Source organism: Pseudophryne corroboree, unplaced genomic scaffold, assembly GCF_028390025.1.
Source record: "Pseudophryne corroboree isolate aPseCor3 unplaced genomic scaffold, aPseCor3.hap2 scaffold_503, whole genome shotgun sequence".
NCBI classification, from domain to species: Eukaryota; Metazoa; Chordata; class Amphibia; order Anura; family Myobatrachidae; genus Pseudophryne; species Pseudophryne corroboree.
Genome location: NW_026970108.1, coordinates 215,822 through 239,020, shown reverse-complemented (window position 1 = coordinate 239,020; position 23,199 = coordinate 215,822). Strand labels below are relative to the sequence as shown.

The 23,199-nt window shown below is 34.7% G+C and overlaps 6 non-coding genes across 6 annotated transcripts; all 6 read right to left on the bottom strand.

Annotated features, from left to right (window-relative positions):
* Window positions 1-4,238: 4,238 nt before the first annotated feature.
* Window positions 4,239-4,312, bottom strand: TRNAN-AUU (transfer RNA asparagine (anticodon AUU)). The gene has a single exon. It is a non-coding gene; the product is annotated as a tRNA-Asn (tRNA).
* Window positions 4,313-5,405: 1,093 nt separating this feature from the next.
* TRNAN-AUU (transfer RNA asparagine (anticodon AUU)) lies at window positions 5,406-5,479 on the bottom strand. The gene has a single exon. It is a non-coding gene; the product is annotated as a tRNA-Asn (tRNA).
* A 2,262-nt stretch (window positions 5,480-7,741) lies between these two features.
* TRNAN-AUU (transfer RNA asparagine (anticodon AUU)) lies at window positions 7,742-7,815 on the bottom strand. Its single transcript has one exon. It is a non-coding gene; the product is annotated as a tRNA-Asn (tRNA).
* Window positions 7,816-8,907: 1,092 nt separating this feature from the next.
* Window positions 8,908-8,981, bottom strand: TRNAN-AUU (transfer RNA asparagine (anticodon AUU)). The gene has a single exon. It is a non-coding gene; the product is annotated as a tRNA-Asn (tRNA).
* A 5,765-nt stretch (window positions 8,982-14,746) lies between these two features.
* TRNAN-AUU (transfer RNA asparagine (anticodon AUU)) lies at window positions 14,747-14,820 on the bottom strand. The gene has a single exon. It is a non-coding gene; the product is annotated as a tRNA-Asn (tRNA).
* A 5,766-nt stretch (window positions 14,821-20,586) lies between these two features.
* Window positions 20,587-20,660, bottom strand: TRNAN-AUU (transfer RNA asparagine (anticodon AUU)). The gene has a single exon. It is a non-coding gene; the product is annotated as a tRNA-Asn (tRNA).
* Between the last annotated feature and the right edge of the window lie 2,539 nt (window positions 20,661-23,199).

Sequence of the window (23,199 nt, the reverse complement as noted above, 5' to 3'; positions counted from 1 at the left end):
TAGTATATTGACAGTATTGTTTTCTTTCAAAAATCCACTTCATTTTCTTTACCCTATTATTAAAATGGTAATTGACAAAAACAAACTACATTGTCACCAGAAGAGCAATACAAAATGTACAAGTGATATATTAAAATCATCTTTCCAGCTTGAATTTCAATGATGCATTGGGTCAATAATTTTGTGAGAAACATCTTCACCCTTAAATAAAGATTTTCTTAATTCCTTACCTGTGTGCTAATTAGATATCACCTTGTTTTCACATTAAACAGACTTCCACATGAGAAAGCAGCAAGGATGCAGTGGCGTTAATGTTTCCTGGTGTCAACCTGTATTATTTCAGTAGACATTGAAATGAGGATGCATCTTGCTGCCTTTCCAATGAAGCAAGTTTAATTTAGTAATAGGTGAAAAACCATCCTTACAAAGGTGTTATTCAGAGACTTGGCTTTGTGGACACTTTTCAGAGAACAAATTTGTTAGCATAAAAATAAAGCCAGAAAATGAAGAGCTGTTTAATCACGCAATTTGATTTTTTTGCCAGCATATTTCTTTTTCTCTGCAACCCACTGCTAAATTGTGCTTCCTAGATGTTTTTATAAAATCACTGAATCAAATCTAACTCTGATTACATCAGAGAAGGCCAGGTACCCTACACCATAACAGGGGGTATGAAATTTGACTTGTCTACTTAAAGATCACCAAAATCTGATAACAAGGTCAATTACGTCCCTGGGTGGGATTGAACCACCAACCTTTTGGTTAATAGCTGTACACACTAACTGATTGCGCCACAGAGACACTTTGCTAAAAGTACATACTGACAAATGCTAATAAGCATTCATCTAAAACGTTTCCTAGAAAAACTTAAAAAAGTCAATAATCTGGAGAGTTTTTGTAAGATGTTTCTTCTATCAACCAACGAAGAAACACATTGGTACTTTCCCATGATGAGTGAGTGCTTCAGGATCTCTTGCACTTACATGTGCAGCAGAGTACTGCAATGGAAGCATGCTGGGCCCATAACCCAGAGGTAGGCAGATTGAAACTATTCTCTGCTATATGCATTTTTTTGTTTGTTAATTAAAGTAATCCAAAACTGGGATTGATATTTTGTCTCTTTTATTTTTACTTAAAGTACAATAACTTTTACCATTTTAATTTGTTTTAATAGTATATTGACAGTATTGTTTTCTTTCAAAAATCCACTTAATTTTCTTTACCCTATTATTAAAATGGTAATTGACAAAAACAAACTACATTGTCACCAGAAGAGCAATACAAAATGTACAAGTGATATATTAAAATCATCTTTCCAGCTTGAATTTCAATGATGCATTGGGGCAACGATTTTGTGAGAAACATCTTCACCCTTAAATAAAGATTTTCTCAATTCCTTACCTGTGTGCTAATTAGATATCACCTTGTTTTCACATTAAACAGACTTCCACATGAGAAAGCAGCAAGGATGCAGTGGCGTTAATGTTTCCTGGTGTCAACCTGTATTATTTCAGTAGACATTGAAATGAGGATGCATCTTGCTGCCTTTCCAATTAAGCAAGTTTAATTTAGTAATAGGTGAAAAACCATCCTTACAAAGGTGTTAATCAGAGACTTGGCTTTGTGGACACTTTTCAGAGAACAAATTTGTTAGCATAAAAATAAAGCCAGAAAATGAAGAGCTGTTTAATCACGCAATTTGATTTTTTTGCCAGCATATTTCTTTTTCTCTGCAACCCACTGCTAAATTGTGCTTCCTAGATGTTTTTATAAAATCACTGAATCAAATCTAACTCTGATTACATCAGAGAAGGCCAGGTACCCTACACCATAACAGGGGGTTTGAAATTTTGACTTGTCTACTTAAAGATCACCAAAATCTGATAACAAGGTCTATTAGGTCCCTGGGTGGGATTGAACCACCAACCTTATGGTTAATAGCCGTACATACTAACTGATTGCGCCACAGAGACACTTTGCAAAAGTCCATACTGACAAAGGCTAATAAGCATTCATCTAAAACGTTTCCTAGAAAAACTTTAAAAAGTCAATAATCTGGAGAGTTTTTGTAAGATGTTTCTTCCATCAACCAACGAAGAAACACATTGGTACTTTCCCATGATGAGTGAGTGCTTCAGGATCTCTTGCACTTACATGTGCAGCAGAGTACTGCAATGGAAGCATGCTGGGCCCATAACCCAGAGGTAGGCAGATTGAAACTATCCTCTGCTATATGCATTTTTTTTTGTTAATTAAAGTAATCCAAAACTGGGATTGATATTTTGGCTCTTTTATTTTTACTTAAAGTACAATAACTTTTACCATTTTAATTTGTTTTAATAGTATATTGATAGTATTGTTTTCTTTCAAAAATCCACTTCATTTTCTTTACCCTATTATTAAAATGGTAATTGACAAAAACAAACTACATTGTCACCAGAAGAGCAATACAAAATGTACAAGTGATATATTAAAATCATCTTTCCAGCTTGAATTTCAATGATGCATTGGGGCAACGATTTTGTGAGAAACATCTTCACCCTTAAATAAAGATTTTCTTAATTCCTTACCTGTGTGCTAATAAGATATCACCTTGTTTTCACATTAAACAGACTTCCACATGAGAAAGCAGCAAGGATGCAGTGGCGTTAATGTTTCCTGGTGTCAACCTGTATTATTTCAGTAGAGATTGAAATGAGGATACATCTTGCTGCCTTTCCAATGAAGCAAGTTTAATTTAGTAATAGGTGAAAAACCATCCCTACAAAGGTGTTAATCAGAGACTTGGCTTTGTGGACACTTTTCAGAGAACAAATTTGTTAGCATAAAAATAAAGCCAGAAAATGAAGAGCTGTTTAATCACGCAATTTGGTTTTTTTGCCAGCATATTTCTTTTTCTCTGAAACCCACTGCTAAATTGTGCTTCCTAGATGTTTTTATAAAATCACTGAATCAAATCTAACTCTGATTACATCAGAGAAGGCCAGGTACCCTACACCATAACAGGGGGTATGAAATTTGACTTGTCTACTTAAAGATCACCAAAATCTGATAACAAGGTCAATTACGTCCCTGGTGGGATTGAACCACCAACCTTTTGGTTAATAGCCGTACACACTAACTGATTGCGCCACAGAGACACTTTGCTAAAAGTACATACTGACAAATGCTAATAAGCATTCATCTAAAACGTTTCCTAGAAAAACTTAAAAAAGTCAATAATCTGGAGAGTTTTTGTAAGATGTTTCTTCTATCAACCAACGAAGAAACACATTGGTACTTTCCCATGATGAGTGAGTGCTTCAGGATCTCTTGAACTTACATGTGCAGCAGAGTACTGCAATGGAAGCATGCTGGGCCCATAACCCAGAGGTAGGCAGATTGAAACTATCCTCTGCTATATGCATTTTTTTTTTTGTTAATTAAAGTAATCCAAAACTGGGATTGATATTTTGTCTCTTTTATTTTTACTTAAAGTACTATAACTTTTACCATTTTAATTTGTTTTAATAGTATATTGACAGTATTGTTTTCTTTCAAAAATCCACTTCATTTTCTTTACCCTATTATTAAAATGGTAATTGACAAAAACAAACTACATTGTCACCAGAAGAGCAATACAAAATGTACAAGTGATATATTAAAATCATCTTTCCAGCTTGAATTTCAATGATGCATTGGGGCAACGATTTTGTGAGAAACATCTTCACCCTTAAATAAAGATTTTCTTAATTCCTTACCTGTGTGCTAATTAGATATCACCTTGTTTTCACATTAAACAGACTTCCACATTAGAAAGCAGCAAAGATGCAGTGGCGTTAATGTTTCCTGGTGTCAACCTGTATTATTTCAGTAGACATTGAAATGAGGATACATCTTGCTGCCTTTCCAATGAAGCAAGTTTAATTTAGTAATAGGTGAAAAACCATCCCTACAAAGGTGTTAATCAGAGACTTGGCTTTGTGGACACTTTTCAGAGAACAAATTTGTTAGCATAAAAATAAAGCCAGAAAATGAAGAGCTGTTTAATCACTCGATTGGATTTTTCTGCCAGCATATTTTTTTTCTCTGCAACCCACTGCTAAATTGTGCTTCCTAGCTGTTTTTTATAAAATCACTGAATCAAATCTAACTCTGATTACATCAGAGAAGGCCATGTACCCTACACCATAAGAGGAGGTTTGAAATTTTGACTTGTCTACTTAAATATCACCAAAATCTGATCACAAGGTTAATTACGTCCCTGGGTGGGATTGAACCACCAACCTTTTGGTTAATAGCCAAACACACTAACCGATTGCGCCACAGAGACACTTTGCAAAAGTCCATACTGACAAAGGCTAATAAGCATTCATCTAAAACGTTTCCTAGAAAAACTTTAAAAAGTCAATAATCTGGAGAGTTTTTGTAAGATGTTTCTTCCATCAACCAACGAAGAAACACATTGGTACTTTCCCATGATGAGTGAGTGCTTCAGGATCTCTTGCACTTACATGTGCAGCAGAGTACTGCAATGGAAGCATGCTGGGCCCATAACCCAGAGGTAGGCAGATTGAAACTATCCTCTGCTATATGCATTTTTTTTGTTAATTAAAGTAATCCAAAACTGGGATTGATATTTTGTCTCTTTTATTTTTACTTAAAGTACAATAACTTTTACCATTTTAATTTGTTTTAATAGTATATTGACAGTATTGTTTTCTTTCAAAAATCCACTTCATTTTCTTTACCCTATTATTAATATGGTAATTGACAAAAACAAACTACATTGTCACCAGAAGAGCAATACAAAATGTACAAGTGATATATTAAAATCATCTTTCCAGCTTGAATTTCAATGATGCATTGGGGCAACGATTTTGTGAGAAACATCTTCACCCTTAAATAAAGATTTTCTTAATTCCTTACCTGTGTGCTAATTAGATATCACCTTGTTTTCATATTAAACAGACTTCCACATGAGAAAGCAGCAAGGATGCAGTGGCGTTAATGTTTCCTGGTGTCAACTTGTATTATTTCAGTAGACATTGAAATGAGGATGCATCTTGCTGCCTTTCCAATGAAGCAAGTTTAATTTAGTAATAGGTGAAAAACCATCCTTACAAAGGTGTTAATCAGAGACTTGGCTTTGTGGACACTTTTCAGAGAACAAATTTGTTAGCATAAAAATAAAGCCAGAAAATAAAGAGCTGTTTAATCACTCAATTGGATTTTTCTGCCAGCATATTTTTTTTCTCTGCAACCCACTGCTAAATTGTGCTTCCTAGCTGTTTTTATAAAATCACTGAATCAAATCTAACTCTGATTACATCAGAGAAGGCCAGGTACCCTACACCATAACAGGGGGTTTGAAATTTTGACTTGTCTACTTAAAGATCACCAAAATCTGATCACAAGGTTAATTACGTCCCTGGGTGGGATTGAACCACCAACCTTTTGGTTAATAGCCAAACACACTAACCGATTGCGCCACAGAGACACTTTGCAAAAGTCCATACTGACAAAGGCTAATAAGCATTCATCTAAAACGTTTCCTAGAAAAAGTTTAAAAAGTCAATAATCTGGAGAGTTTTTGTAAGATGTTTCTTCCATCAACCAACGAAGAAACACATTGGTACTTTCCCATGATGAGTGAGTGCTTCAGGATCTCTTGCACTTACATGTGCAGCAGAGTACTGCAATGGAAGCATGCTGGGCCCATAACCCAGAGGTAGGCAGATTGAAACTATCCTCTGCTATATGCATTTTTTTTGTTAATTAAAGTAATCCAAAACTGGGATTGATATTTTGTCTCTTTTATTTTTACTTAAAGTACAATAACTTTTACCATTTTAATTTGTTTTAATAGTATATTGACAGTATTGTTTTCTTTCAAAAATCCACTTCATTTTCTTTACCCTATTATTAAAATGGTAATTGACAAAAACAAACTACATTGTCACCAGAAGAGCAATACAAAATGTACAAGTGATATATTAAAATCATCTTTCCAGCTTGAATTTCAATGATGCATTGGGTCAACAATTTTGTGAGAAACATCTTCACCCTTAAATAAAGATTTTCTTAATTCCTTACCTGTGTGCTAATTAGATATCACCTTGTTTTAACATTAAACAGACTTCCACATGAGAAAGCAGCAAGGATGCAGTGGCGTTAATGTTTCCTGGTGTCAACCTGTATTATTTCAGTAGACATTGAAATGAGGATACATCTTGCTGCCTTTCCAATGAAGCAAGTTTAATTTAGTAATAGGTGAAAAACCATCCCTACAAAGGTGTTAATCAGAGACTTGGCTTTGTGGACACTTTTCAGAGAACAAATTTGTTAGCATAAAAATAAAGCCAGAAAATGAAGAGCTGTTTAATCACGCAATTTGATTTTTTTGCCAGCATATTTCTTTTTCTCTGCAACCCACTGCTAAATTGTGCTTCCTAGATGTTTTTATAAAATCACTGAATCAAATCTAACTCTGATTACATCAGAGAAGGCCAGGTACCCTACACCATAACAGGGGGTATGAAATTTGACTTGTCTACTTAAAGATCACCAAAATCTGATAACAAGGTCAATTACGTCCCTGGGTGGGATTGAACCACCAACCTTTTGGTTAATAGCCGTACACACTAACTGATTGCGCCACAGAGACACTTTGCAAAAGTACATACTGACAAAGGCTAATAAGCATTCATCTAAAACGTTTCCTAGAAAAACTTAAAAAAGTCAATAATCTGGAGAGTTTTTGTAAGATGTTTCTTCCATCAACCAACGAAGAAACACATTGGTACTTTCCCATGATGAGTGAGTGCTTCAGGATCTCTTGAACTTACATGTGCAGCAGAGTACTGCAATGGAAGCATGCTGGGCCCATAACCCAGAGGTAGGCAGATTGAAACTATCCTCTGCTATATGCATTTTTTTTTGTTAATTAAAGTAATCCAAAACTGGGATTGATATTTTGTCTCTTTTATTTTTACTTAAAGTACTATAACTTTTACCATTTTAATTTGTTTTAATAGTATATTGACAGTATTGTTTTCTTTCAAAAATCCACTTCATTTTCTTTACCCTATTATTAAAATGGTAATTGACAAAAACAAACTACATTGTCACCAGAAGAGCAATACAAAATGTACAAGTGATATATTAAAATCATCTTTCCAGCTTGAATTTCAATGTTGCATTGGGTCAACAATTTTGTGAGAAACATCTTCACCCTTAAATAAAGATTTTCTTAATTCCTTACCTGTGTGCTAATTAGATATCACCTTGTTTTCACATTAAACAGACTTCCACATGAGAAAGCAGCAAGGATGCAGTGGCGTTAATGTTTCCTGGTGTCAACTTGTATTATTTCAGTAGACATTGAAATGAGGATGCATCTTGCTGCCTTTCCAATGAAGCAAGTTTAATTTAGTAATAGGTGAAAAACCATCCTTACAAAGGTGTTAATCAGAGACTTGGCTTTGTGGACACTTTTCAGAGAACAAATTTGTTAGCATAAAAATAAAGCCAGAAAATGAAGAGCTGTTTAATCACTCGATTGGATTTTTCTGCCAGCATATTTTTTTTCTCTGCAACCCACTGCTAAATTGTGCTTCCTAGCTGTTTTTTATAAAATCACTGAATCAAATCTAACTCTGATTACATCAGAGAAGGCCATGTACCCTACACCATAAGAGGAGGTTTGAAATTTTGACTTCTCTACTTAAATATCACCAAAATCTGATCACAAGGTTAATTACGTCCCTGGGTGGGATTGAACCACCAACCTTTTGGTTAATAGCCAAACACACTAACCGATTGCGCCACAGAGACACTTTGCAAAAGTCCATACTGACAAAGGCTAATAAGCATTCATCTAAAACGTTTCCTAGAAAAACTTTAAAAAGTCAATAATCTGGAGAGTTTTTGTAAGATGTTTCTTCCATCAACCAACGAAGAAACACATTGGTACTTTCCCATGATGAGTGAGTGCTTCAGGATCTCTTGCACTTACATGTGCAGCAGAGTACTGCAATGGAAGCATGCTGGGCCCATAACCCAGAGGTAGGCAGATTGAAACTATCCTCTGCTATATGAATTTTTTTGTTAATTAAAGTAATCCAAAACTAGGATTGATATTTTGTCTCTTTTATTTTTACTTAAAGTACAATAACTTTTACCATTTTAATTTGTTTTAATAGTATATTGACAGTATTGTTTTCTTTCAAAAATCCACTTCATTTTCTTTACCCTATTATTAATATGGTAATTGACAAAAACAAACTACATTGTCACCAGAAGAGCAATACAAAATGTACAAGTGATATATTAAAATCATCTTTCCAGCTTGAATTTCAATGATGCATTGGGGCAACGATTTTGTGAGAAACATCTTCACCCTTAAATAAAGATTTTCTTAATTCCTTACCTGTGTGCTAATTAGATATCACCTTGTTTTCATATTAAACAGACTTCCACATGAGAAAGCAGCAAGGATGCAGTGGCGTTAATGTTTCCTGGTGTCAACTTGTATTATTTCAGTAGACATTGAAATGAGGATGCATCTTGCTGCCTTTCCAATGAAGCAAGTTTAATTTAGTAATAGGTGAAAAACCATCCTTACAAAGGTGTTAATCAGAGACTTGGCTTTGTGGACACTTTTCAGAGAACAAATTTGTTAGCATAAAAATAAAGCCAGAAAATAAAGAGCTGTTTAATCACTCAATTGGATTTTTCTGCCAGCATATTTTTTTTCTCTGCAACCCACTGCTAAATTGTGCTTCCTAACTGTTTTTATAAAATCACTGAATCAAATCTAACTCTGATTACATCAGAGAAGGCCAGGTACCCTACACCATAACAGGGGGTTTGAAATTTTGACTTGTCTACTTAAAGATCACCAAAATCTGATCACAAGGTTAATTACGTCCCTGGGTGGGATTGAACCACCAACCTTTTGGTTAATAGCCAAACACACTAACCGATTGCGCCACAGAGACACTTTGCAAAAGTCCATACTGACAAAGGCTAATAAGCATTCATCTAAAACGTTTCCTAGAAAAAGTTTAAAAAGTCAATAATCTGGAGAGTTTTTGTAAGATGTTTCTTCCATCAACCAACGAAGAAACACATTGGTACTTTCCCATGATGAGTGAGTGCTTCAGGATCTCTTGCACTTACATGTGCAGCAGAGTACTGCAATGGAAGCATGCTGGGCCCATAACCCAGAGGTAGGCAGATTGAAACTATCCTCTGCTATATGCATTTTTTTTGTTAATTAAAGTAATCCAAAACTGGGATTGATATTTTGTCTCTTTTATTTTTACTTAAAGTACAATAACTTTTACCATTTTAATTTGTTTTAATAGTATATTGACAGTATTGTTTTCTTTCAAAAATCCACTTCATTTTCTTTACCCTATTATTAAAATGGTAATTGACAAAAACAAACTACATTGTCACCAGAAGAGCAATACAAAATGTACAAGTGATATATTAAAATCATCTTTCCAGCTTGAATTTCAATGATGCATTGGGTCAACAATTTTGTGAGAAACATCTTCACCCTTAAATAAAGATTTTCTTAATTCCTTACCTGTGTGCTAATTAGATATCACCTTGTTTTAACATTAAACAGACTTCCACATGAGAAAGCAGCAAGGATGCAGTGGCGTTAATGTTTCCTGGTGTCAACCTGTATTATTTCAGTAGACATTGAAATGAGGATACATCTTGCTGCCTTTCCAATGAAGCAAGTTTAATTTAGTAATAGGTGAAAAACCATCCCTACAAAGGTGTTAATCAGAGACTTGGCTTTGTGGACACTTTTCAGAGAACAAATTTGTTAGCATAAAAATAAAGCCAGAAAATGAAGAGCTGTTTAATAACGCAATTTGATTTTTTTGCCAGCATATTTCTTTTTCTCTGCAACCCACTGCTAAATTGTGCTTCCTAGATGTTTTTATAAAATCACTGAATCAAATCTAACTCTGATTACATCAGAGAAGGCCAGGTACCCTACACCATAACAGGGGGTATGAAATTTGACTTGTCTACTTAAAGATCACCAAAATCTGATAACAAGGTCAATTACGTCCCTGGGTGGGATTGAACCACCAACCTTTTGGTTAATAGCCATACACACTAACTGATTGCGCCACAGAGACACTTTGCAAAAGTACATACTGACAAAGGCTAATAAGCATTCATCTAAAACGTTTCCTAGAAAAACTTAAAAAAGTCAATAATCTGGAGAGTTTTTGTAAGATGTTTCTTCTATCAACCAACGAAGAAACACATTGGTACTTTCCCATGATGAGTGAGTGCTTCAGGATCTCTTGCACTTACATGTGCAGCAGAGTACAGCAATGGAAGCATGCTGGGCCCATAACCCAGAGGTAGGCAGATTGAAACTATCCTCTCCTATATGCATTTTTTTGTTTGTTAATTAAAGTAATCCAAAACTGGGATTGATATTTTGGCTCTTTTATTTTTACTTAAAGTACAATAACTTTTACCATTTTAATTTGTTTTAATAGTATATTGACAGTATTGTTTTCTTTCAAAAATCCACTTAATTTTCTTTACCCTATTATTAAAATGGTAATTGACAAAAACAAACTACATTGTCACCAGAAGAGCAATACAAAATGTACAAGTGATATATTAAAATCATCTTTCCAGCTTGAATTTCAATGATGCATTGGGGCAACGATTTTGTGAGAAACATCTTCACCCTTAAATAAAGATTTTCTTAATTCCTTACCTGTGTGCTAATTAGATATCACCTTGTTTTCACATTAAACAGACTTCCACATGAGAAAGCAGCAAGGATGCAGTGGCGTTAATGTTTCCTGGTGTCAACCTGTATTATTTCAGTAGACATTGAAATGAGGATGCATCTTGCTGCCTTTCCAATGAAGCAAGTTTAATTTAGTAATAGGTGAAAAACCATCCTTACAAAGGTGTTAATCAGAGACTTGGCTTTGTGGACACTTTTCAGAGAACAAATTTGTTAGCATAAAAATAAAGCCAGAAAATAAAGAGCTGTTTAATCACTCAATTGGATTTTTCTGCCAGCATATTTTTTTTCTCTGCAACCCACTGCTAAATTGTGCTTCCTAGCTGTTTTTATAAAATCACTGAATCAAATCTAACTCTGATTACATCAGAGAAGGCCAGGTACCCTACACCATAACAGGGGGTTTGAAATTTTGACTTGTCTACTTAAAGATCACCAAAATCTGATAACAAGGTCAATTAGGTCCCTGGGTGGGATTGAACCACCAACCTTTTGGTTAAAAGCCGTACATACTAACTGATTGCGCCACAGAAACACCTTGCAAAAGTCCATACTGACAAAGGCTAATAAGCATTCATCTAAAACGTTTCCTAGAAAAACTTTAAAAAGTCAATAATCTGGAGAGTTTTTGTAAGATGTTTCTTCCATCAACCAACGAAGAAACACATTGGTACTTTCCCATGATGAGTGAGTGCTTCAGGATCTCTTGAACTTACATGTGCAGCAGAGTATTGCAATGGAAGCATGCTGGGCCCATAACCCAGAGGTAAGCAGATTGAAACTATCCTCTGCTATATGCATTTTTTTTTTGTTAATTAAAGTAATCCAAAACTGGGATTGATATTTTGTCTCTTTTATTTTTACTTAAAGTATAATAACTTTTACCATTTTAATTTGTTTTAATAGTATATTGACATTATTGTTTTCTTTCAAAAATCCACTTCATTTTCTTTACCCTATTATTAAAATGGTAATTGACAAAAACAAACTACATTGTCACCAGAAGAGCAATACAAAATGTACAAGTGATATATTAAAATCATCTTTCCTGCTTGAATTTCAATGATGCATTGGGTCAACAATTTTGTGAGAAACATCTTCACCCTTAAATAAAGATTTTCTTAATTCCTTACCTGTGTGCTAATTAGATATCACCTTGTTTTCATATTAAACAGACTTCCACATGAGAAAGCAGCAAGGATGCAGTGGCGTTAATGTTTCCTGGTGTCAACTTGTATTATTTCAGTAGACATTGAAATGAGGATGCATCTTGCTGCCTTTCCAATGAAGCAAGTTTAATTTAGTAATAGGTGAAAAACCATCCTTACAAAGGTGTTAATCAGAGACTTGGCTTTGTGGACACTTTTCAGAGAACAAATTTGTTAGCATAAAAATAAAGCCAGAAAATAAAGAGCTGTTTAATCACTCAATTGGATTTTTCTGCCAGCATATTTTTTTTCTCTGCAACCCACTGCTAAATTGTGCTTCCTAGCTGTTTTTATAAAATCACTGAATCAAATCTAACTCTGATTACATCAGAGAAGGCCAGGTACCCTACACCATAACAGGGGGTTTGAAATTTTGACTTGTCTACTTAAAGATCACCAAAATCTGATCACAAGGTTAATTACGTCCCTGGGTGGGATTGAACCACCAACCTTTTGGTTAATAGCCAAACACACTAACCGATTGCACCACAGAGACACTTTGCAAAAGTCCATACTGACAAAGGCTAATAAGCATTCATCTAAAACGTTTCCTAGAAAAAGTTTAAAAAGTCAATAATCTGGAGAGTTTTTGTAAGATGTTTCTTCCATCAACCAACGAAGAAACACATTGGTACTTTCCCATGATGAGTGAGTGCTTCAGGATCTCTTGCACTTACATGTGCAGCAGAGTACTGCAATGGAAGCATGCTGGGCCCATAACCCAGAGGTAGGCAGATTGAAACTATCCTCTGCTATATGCATTTTTTTTGTTAATTAAAGTAATCCAAAACTGGGATTGATATTTTGTCTCTTTTATTTTTACTTAAAGTACAATAACTTTTACCATTTTAATTTGTTTTAATAGTATATTGACAGTATTGTTTTCTTTCAAAAATCCACTTCATTTTCTTTACCCTATTATTAAAATGGTAATTGACAAAAACAAACTACATTGTCACCAGAAGAGCAATACAAAATGTACAAGTGATATATTAAAATCATCTTTCCAGCTTGAATTTCAATGATGCATTGGGTCAATAATTTTGTGAGAAACATCTTCACCCTTAAAGATTTTCTTAATTCCTTACCTGTGTGCTAATTAGATATCACCTTGTTTTCACATTAAACAGACTTCCACATGAGAAAGCAGCAAGGATGCAGTGGCGTTAATGTTTCCTGGTGTCAACCTGTATTATTTCAGTAGACATTGAAATGAGGATACATCTTGCTGCCTTTCCAATGAAGCAAGTTTAATTTAGTAATAGGTGAAAAACCATCCCTACAAAGGTGTTAATCAGAGACTTGGCTTTGTGGACACTTTTCAGAGAACAAATTTGTTAGCATAAAAATAAAGCCAGAAAATGAAGAGCTGTTTAATCACGCAATTTGATTTTTTTGCCAGCATATTTCTTTTTCTCTGCAACCCACTGCTAAATTGTGCTTCCTAGATGTTTTTATAAAATCACTGAATCAAATCTAACTCTGATTACATCAGAGAAGGCCAGGTACCCTACACCATAACAGGGGGTATGAAATTTGACTTGTCTACTTAAAGATCACCAAAATCTGATAACAAGGTCAATTACGTCCCTGGGTGGGATTGAACCACCAACCTTTTGGTTAATAGCCGTACACACTAACTGATTGCGCCACAGAGACACTTTGCAAAAGTACATACTGACAAAGGCTAATAAGCATTCATCTAAAACGTTTCCTAGAAAAACTTTAAAAAGTCAATAATCTGGAGAGTTTTTGTAAGATGTTTCTTCTATCAACCAACGAAGAAACACATTGGTACTTTCCCATGATGAGTGAGTGCTTCAGGATCTCTTGCACTTACATGTGCAGCAGAGTACAGCAATGGAAGCATGCTGGGCCCATAACCCAGAGGTAGGCAGATTGAAACTATCCTCTCCTATATGCATTTTTTTGTTTGTTAATTAAAGTAATCCAAAACTGGGATTGATATTTTGGCTCTTTTATTTTTACTTAAAGTACAATAACTTTTACCATTTTAATTTGTTTTAATAGTATATTGACAGTATTGTTTTCTTTCAAAAATCCACTTCATTTTCTTTACCCTATTATTAAAATGGTAATTGACAAAAACAAACTACATTGTCACCAGAAGAGCAATACAAAATGTACAAGTGATATATTAAAATCATCTTTCCAGCTTGAATTTCAATGATGCATTGGGGCAACGATTTTGTGAGAAACATCTTCACCCTTAAATAAAGATTTTCTTAATTCCTTACCTGTGTGCTAATTAGATATCACCTTGTTTTCACATTAAACAGACTTCCACATGAGAAAGCAGCAAGGATGCAGTGGCGTTAATGTTTCCTGGTGTCAACCTGTATTATTTCAGTAGACATTGAAATGAGGATGCATCTTGCTGCCTTTCCAATGAAGCAAGTTTAATTTAGTAATAGGTGAAAAACCATCCTTACAAAGGTGTTAATCAGAGACTTGGCTTTGTGGACACTTTTCAGAGAACAAATTTGTTAGCATAAAAATAAAGCCAGAAAATAAAGAGCTGTTTAATCACTCAATTGGATTTTTCTGCCAGCATATTTTTTTTCTCTGCAACCCACTGCTAAATTGTGCTTCCTAGCTGTTTTTATAAAATCACTGAATCAAATCTAACTCTGATTACATCAGAGAAGGCCAGGTACCCTACACCATAACAGGGGGTTTGAAATTTTGACTTGTCTACTTAAAGATCACCAAAATCTGATAACAAGGTCAATTAGGTCCCTGGGTGGGATTGAACCACCAACCTTTTGGTTAATAGCCAAACACACTAACCGATTGCGCCACAGAGACACTTTGCAAAAAGTACATACTGACAAAGGCTAATAAGCATACATCTAGAACGTTTCCTAGAAAACATTAAAAAATCAATAATCTGGAGAGTTTTTGTAAGATGTTTCTTCCATCAACCAACGAATAAACACATTGGTACTTTCCCATGATGAGTGAGTGCTTCAGGATCTCTTGCACTTACATGGGCAGCAGAGTACTGCAATGGAAGCATGCTGGACCCATAACCCAGAGGTAGGCAGATTGAAACTATCCTTTGCTATATGCATTTTTTTTGGTAATTTAAGTAATCAAAACTGGGATTGATATTTTTGCTCTTTTATTTTTACTTAAAGTACAATAACTTTTACCATTTTAATTTGTTTTAATAGTATATTGACAGTATAGTTTTCTTTCAAAAATCCACTTAATTTTCTTTACCCTGTTATTAAAATGGTAATTGACAAAAAAACTACATTGTCACCAGAAGAGCAATACAAAATGTACAAGTGATATATTTAAATCATCTTTCCAGCTTGAATTTCAATGATGCATTGGGGCAACAATTTTGTGAGAAACATCTTCACCCTTAAATAAAGATTTTCGTAATTCCTTACCTGTGTGCTAATTAGATATCACCTTGTTTTCACATTAAACAGACTTCCACATGAGAAAGCAGCAAGGATGCAGTGGCGTTAATGTTTCCTGGTGTCAACCTGTATTATTTCAGTAGACATTGAAATGAGGATGCATCTTGCTGCCTTTCCAATGAAGCAAGTTTAATTTAGTAATAGGTGAAAAACAATCCCTACAAAGGTGTTAATCAGAGACTTGGCTTTGTGGACACTTTTCAGAGAACAAATTTGTTAGCATAAAAATAAAGCCAGAAAATAAAGAGCTGTTTAATCACGCAATTTGATTTTTTTGCCAGCATATTTCTTTTTCTCTGCAACCCACTGCTAAATTGTGCTTCCTAGATGTTTTTATAAAATCACTGAATCAAATCTAACTCTGATTACATCAGAGAAGGCCAGGTACCCTACACCATAAGAGGGGGTATGAAATTTGACTTGTCTACTTAAAGATCACCAAAATCTGATAACAAGGTCAATTAGGTCCCTGGGTGGGATTGAACCACCAACCTTTTGGTTAATAGCCGTACACACTAACTGATTGCGCCACAGAGACACTTTGCAAAAGGTCATACTGACAAAGGCTAATAAGCATTCATCTATAACGTTTCCTAGAAAAACTTTAAAAAGTCAATAATCTGGAGAGTTTTTGTAAGATGTTTCTTCCATCAACCAACGAAGAAACACATTGGTACTTTCCCATGATGAGTGAGTGCTTCAGGATCTCTTGCACTTACATGTGCAGCAGAGTACTGCAATGGAAGCATGCTGGGCCCATAACCCAGAGGTAAGCAGATTGAAACTATCCTCTGCTATATGCATTTTTTTTTGTTAATTAAAGTAATCCAAAACTGGGATTGATATTTTGGCTCTTTTATTTTTACTTAAAGTACAATAACTTTTACCATTTTAATTTGTTTTAATAGTATATTGACATTATTGTTTTCTTTCAAAAATCCACTTCATTTTCTTTACCCTATTATTAAAATGGTAATTGACAAAAACAAACTACATTGTCACCAGAAGAGCAATACAAAATGTACAAGTGATATATTAAAATCATCTTTCCAGCTTGAATTTCAATGATGCATTGGGTCAATAATTTTGTGAGAAACATCTTCACCCTTAAATAAAGATTTTCTTAATTCCTTACCTGTGTGCTAATTAGATATCACCTTGTTTTCACATTAAACAGACTTCCACATGAGAAAGCAGCAAGGATGCAGTGGCGTTAATGTTTCCTGGTGTCAACCTGTATTATTTCAGTAGACATTGAAATGAGGATACATCTTGCTGCCTTTCCAATGAAGCAAGTTTAATTTAGTAATAGGTGAAAAACCATCCCTACAAAGGTGTTAATCAGAGACTTGGCTTTGTGGACACTTTTCAGAGAACAAATTTGTTAGCATAAAAATAAAGCCAGAAAATGAAGAGCTGTTTAATCACGCAATTTGATTTTTTTGCCAGCATATTTCTTTTTCTCTGCAACCCACTGCTAAATTGTGCTTCCTAGATGTTTTTATAAAATCACTGAATCAAATCTAACTCTGATTACATCAGAGAAGGCCAGGTACCCTACACCATAACAGGGGGTATGAAATTTGACTTGTCTACTTAAAGATCACCAAAATCTGATAACAAGGTCAATTACGTCCCTGGGTGGGATTGAACCACCAACCTTTTGGTTAACAGCCGTACACACTAACTGATTGCACCACAGAGACACTTTGCAAAAGTACATACTGACAAATGCTAATAAGCATTCATCTAAAACGTTTCCTAGAAAAACTTAAAAAAGTCAATAATCTGGAGAGTTTTTGTAAGATGTTTCTTCTATCAACCAACGAAGAAACACATTGGTACTTTCCCATGATGAGTGAGTGCTTCAGGATCTCTTGCACTTACATGTGCAGCAGAGTACAGCAATGGAAGAATGCTGGGCCCATAACCCAGAGGTAGGCAGATTGAAACTATCCTCTGCTATATGCATTTTTTTGTTTGTTAATTAAAGTAATCCAAAACTGGGATTGATATTTTGGCTCTTTTATTTTTACTTAAAGTACAATAACTTTTACCATTTTAATTTGTTTTAATAGTATATTGACAGTATTGTTTTCTTTCAAAAATCCACTTAATTTTCTTTACCCTATTATTAAAATGGTAATTGACAAAAACAAACTACATTGTCACCAGAAGAGCAATACAAAATGTACAAGTGATATATTAAAATCATCTTTCCAGCTTGAATTTCAATGATGCATTGGGGCAACGATTTTGTGAGAAACATCTTCACCCTTAAATAAAGATTTTCTTAATTCCTTACCTGTGTGCTAATTAGATATCACCTTGTTTTCACATTAAACAGACTTCCACATGAGAAAGCAGCAAGGATGCAGTGGCGTTAATGTTTCCTGGTGTCAACCTGTATTATTTCAGTAGACATTGAAATGAGGATGCATCTTGCTGCCTTTCCAATGAAGCAAGTTTAATTTAGTAATAGGTGAAAAACCATCCTTACAAAGGTGTTAATCAGAGACTTGGCTTTGTGGACACTTTTCAGAGAACAAATTTGTTAGCATAAAAATAAAGCCAGAAAATAAAGAGCTGTTTAATCACTCAATTGGATTTTTCTGCCAGCATATTTTTTTTCTCTGCAACCCACTGCTAAATTGTGCTTCCTAGCTGTTTTTATAAAATCACTGAATCAAATCTAACTCTGATTACATCAGAGAAGGCCAGGTACCCTACACCATAACAGGGGGTTTGAAATTTTGACTTGTCTACTTAAAGATCACCAAAATCTGATAACAAGGTCAATTAGGTCCCTGGGTGGGATTGAACCACCAACCTTTTGGTTAATAGCCGTACATACTAACTGATTGCGCCACAGAGACACTTTGCAAAAGTCCATACTGACAAAGGCTAATAAGCATTCATCTAAAACGTTTCCTAGAAAAACTTTAAAAAGTCAATAATCTGGAGAGTTTTTGTAAGATGTTTCTTCCATCAACCAACGAAGAAACACATTGGTACTTTCCCATGATGAGTGAGTGCTTCAGGATCTCTTGCACTTACATGTGCAGCAGAGTACTGCAATGGAAGCATGCTGGGCCCATAACCCAGAGGTAGGCAGATTGAAACTATCCTCTGCTATATGCATTTTTTTTGTTAATTAAAGTAATCCAAAACTGGGATTGATATTTTGTCTCTTTTATTTTTACTTAAAGTACAATAACTTTTACCATTTTAATTTGTTTTAATAGTATATTGACAGTATTGTTTTCTTTCAAAAATCCACTTCATTTTCTTTACCCTATTATTAAAATGGTAATTGACAAAAACAAACTACATTGTCACCAGAAGAGCAATACAAAATGTACAAGTGATATATTAAAATCATCTTTCCAGCTTGAATTTCAATGATGCATTGGGGCAACGATTTTGTGAGAAACATCTTCACCCTTAAATAAAGATTTTCTTAATTCCTTACCTGTGTGCTAATTAGATATCACCTTGTTTTCACATTAAACAGACTTCCACATGAGAAAGCAGCAAGGATGCAGTGGCGTTAATGTTTCCTGGTGTCAACCTGTATTATTTCAGTAGACATTGAAATGAGGATACATCTTGCTGCCTTTCCAATGAAGCAAGTTTAATTTAGTAATAGGTGAAAAACCATCCCTACAAAGGTGTTAATCAGAGACTTGGCTTTGTGGACACTTTTCAGAGAACAAATTTGTTAGCATAAAAATAAAGCCAGAAAATGAAGAGCTGTTTAATCACGCAATTTGATTTTTTTGCCAGCATATTTCTTTTTCTCTGCAACCCACTGCTAAATTGTGCTTCCTAGATGTTTTTATAAAATCACTGAATCAAATCTAACTCTGATTACATCAGAGAAGGCCAGGTACCCTACACCATAACAGGGGGTATGAAATTTGACTTGTTTACTTAAAGATCACCAAAATCTGAAAACAAGGTCAATTACGTCCCTGGGTCGGATTGAACCACCAACCTTTTGGTTAATAGCCGTACACACTAACTGATTGCACCACAGAGACACTTTGCAAAAGTACATACTGACAAATGCTAATAAGCATTCATCTAAAACGTTTCCTAGAAAAACTTAAAAAAGTCAATAATCTGGAGAGTTTTTGTAAGATGTTTCTTCTATCAACCAACGAAGAAACACATTGGTACTTTCCCATGATGAGTGAGTGCTTCAGGATCTCTTGCACTTACATGTGCAGCAGAGTACAGCAATGGAAGAATGCTGGGCCCATAACCCAGAGGTAGGCAGATTGAAACTATCCTCTGCTATATGCATTTTTTTGTTTGTTAATTAAAGTAATCCAAAACTGGGATTGATATTTTGGCTCTTTTATTTTTACTTAAAGTACAATAACTTTTACCATTTTAATTTGTTTTAATAGTATATTGACAGTATTGTTTTCTTTCAAAAATCCACGTAATTTTCTTTACCCTATTATTAAAATGGTAATTGACAAAAACAAACTACATTGTCACCAGAAGAGCAATACAAAATGTACAAGTGATATATTAAAATCATCTTTCCAGCTTGAATTTCAATGATGCATTGGGGCAACGATTTTGTGAGAAACATCTTCACCCTTAAATAAAGATTTTCTTAATTCCTTACCTGTGTGCTAATTAGATATCACCTTGTTTTCACATTAAACAGACTTCCACATGAGAAAGCAGCAAGGATGCAGTGGCGTTAATATTTCCTGGTGTCAACTTGTATTATTTCAGTAGACATTGAAATGAGGATGCATCTTGCTGCCTTTCCAATGAAGCAAGTTTAATTTAGTAATAGGTGAAAAACCATCCTTACAAAGGTGTTAATCAGAGACTTGGCTTTGTGGACACTTTTCAGAGAACAAATTTGTTAGCATAAAAATAAAGCCAGAAAATGAAGAGCTGTTTAATCACTCGATTGGATTTTTCTGCCAGCATATTTTTTTTCTCTGCAACCCACTGCTAAATTGTGCTTCCTAGCTGTTTTTTATAAAATCACTGAATCAAATCTAACTCTGATTACATCAGAGAAGGCCATGTACCCTACACCATAAGAGGAGGTTTGAAATTTTGACTTGTCTACTTAAATATCACCAAAATCTGATCACAAGGTTAATTACGTCCCTGGGTGGGATTGAACCACCAACCTTTTGGTTAATAGCCAAACACACTAACCGATTGCGCCACAGAGACACTTTGCAAAAAGTATATACTGACAAAGGCTAATAAGCATACATCTAGAACGTTTCCTAGAAAACATTAAAAAATCAATAATCTGGAGAGTTTTTGTAAGATGTTTCTTCCATCAACCAACGAATAAACACATTGGTACTTTCCCATGATGAGTGAGTGCTTCAGGATCTCTTGCACTTACATGGGCAGCAGAGTACTGCAATGGAAGCATGCTGGACCCATAACCCAGAGGTAGGCAGATTGAAACTATCCTTTGCTATATGCATTTTTTTTGTTAATTTAAGTAATCAAAACTGGGATTGATATTTTTGCTCTTTTATTTTTACTTAAAGTACAATAACTTTTACCATTTTAATTTGTTTTAATAGTATATTGACAGTATAGTTTTCTTTCAAAAATCCACTTAATTTTCTTTACCCTGTTATTAAAATGGTAATTGACAAAAAAACTACATTGTCACCAGAAGAGCAATACAAAATGTACAAGTGATATATTTAAATCATCTTTCCAGCTTGAATTTCAATGATGCATTGGGGCAACAATTTTGTGAGAAACATCTTCACCCTTAAATAAAGATTTTCGTAATTCCTTACCTGTGTGCTAATTAGATATCACCTTGTTTTCACATTAAACAGACTTCCACATGAGAAAGCAGCAAGGATGCAGTGGCGTTAATGTTTCCTGGTGTCAACCTGTATTATTTCAGTAGACATTGAAATGAGGATGCATCTTGCTGCCTTTCCAATGAAGCAAGTTTAATTTAGTAATAGGTGAAAAACAATCCCTACAAAGGTGTTAATCAGAGACTTGGCTTTGTGGACACTTTTCAGAGAACAAATTTGTTAGCATAAAAATAAAGCCAGAAAATAAAGAGCTGTTTAATCACGCAATTTGATTTTTTTGCCAGCATATTTCTTTTTCTCTGCAACCCACTGCTAAATTGTGCTTCCTAGATGTTTTTATAAAATCACTGAATCAAATCTAACTCTGATTACATCAGAGAAGGCCAGGTACCCTACACCATAAGAGGGGGTATGAAATTTGACTTGTCTACTTAAAGATCACCAAAATCTGATAACAAGGTCAATTAGGTCCCTATGTGGGATTGAACCACCAACCTTTTGGTTAATAGCCGTACCCACTAACTGATTGCGCCACAGAGACACTTTGCAAAAGGTCATACTGACAAAGGCTAATAAGCATTCATCTATAACGTTTCCTAGAAAAACTTTAAAAAGTCAATAATCTGGAGAGTTTTTGTAAGATGTTTCTTCCATCAACCAACGAAGAAACACATTGGTACTTTCCCATGATGAGTGAGTGCTTCAGGATCTCTTGCACTTACATGTGCAGCAGAGTACTGCAATGGAAGCATGCTGGGCCCATAACCCAGAGGTAAGCAGATTGAAACTATCCTCTGCTATATGCATTTTTTTTTGTTAATTAAAGTAATCCAAAACTGGGATTGATATTTTGGCTCTTTTATTTTTACTTAAAGTACAATAACTTTTACCATTTTAATTTGTTTTAATAGTATATTGACATTATTGTTTTCTTTCAAAAATCCACTTCATTTTCTTTACCCTATTATTAAAATGGTAATTGACAAAAACAAACTACATTGTCACCAGAAGAGCAATACAAAATGTACAAGTGATATATTAAAATCATCTTTCCAGCTTGAATTTCAATGATGCATTGGGTCAATAATTTTGTGAGAAACATCTTCACCCTTAAATAAAGATTTTCTTAATTCCTTACCTGTGTGCTAATTAGATATCACCTTGTTTTCACATTAAACAGACTTCCACATGAGAAAGCAGCAAGGATGCAGTGGCGTTAATGTTTCCTGGTGTCAACCTGTATTATTTCAGTAGACATTGAAATGAGGATACATCTTGCTGCCTTTCCAATGAAGCAAGTTTAATTTAGTAATAGGTGAAAAACCATCCCTACAAAGGTGTTAATCAGAGACTTGGCTTTGTGGACACTTTTCAGAGAACAAATTTGTTAGCATAAAAATAAAGCCAGAAAATGAAGAGCTGTTTAATCACGCAATTTGATTTTTTTGCCAGCATATTTCTTTTTCTCTGCAACCCACTGCTAAATTGTGCTTCCTAGATGTTTTTATAAAATCACTGAATCAAATCTAACTCTGATTACATCAGAGAAGGCCAGGTACCCTACACCATAACAGGGGGTATGAAATTTGACTTGTCTACTTAAAGATCACCAAAATCTGATAACAAGGTCAATTACGTCCCTGGGTGGGATTGAACCACCAACCTTTTGGTTAATAGCCGTACACACTAACTGATTGCACCACAGAGACACTTTGCAAAAGTACATACTGACAAATGCTAATAAGCATTCATCTAAAACGTTTCCTAGAAAAACTTAAAAAAGTCAATAATCTGGAGAGTTTTTGTAAGATGTTTCTTCTATCAACCAACGAAGAAACACATTGGTACTTTCCCATGATGAGTGAGTGCTTCAGGATCTCTTGCACTTACATGTGCAGCAGAGTACAGCAATGGAA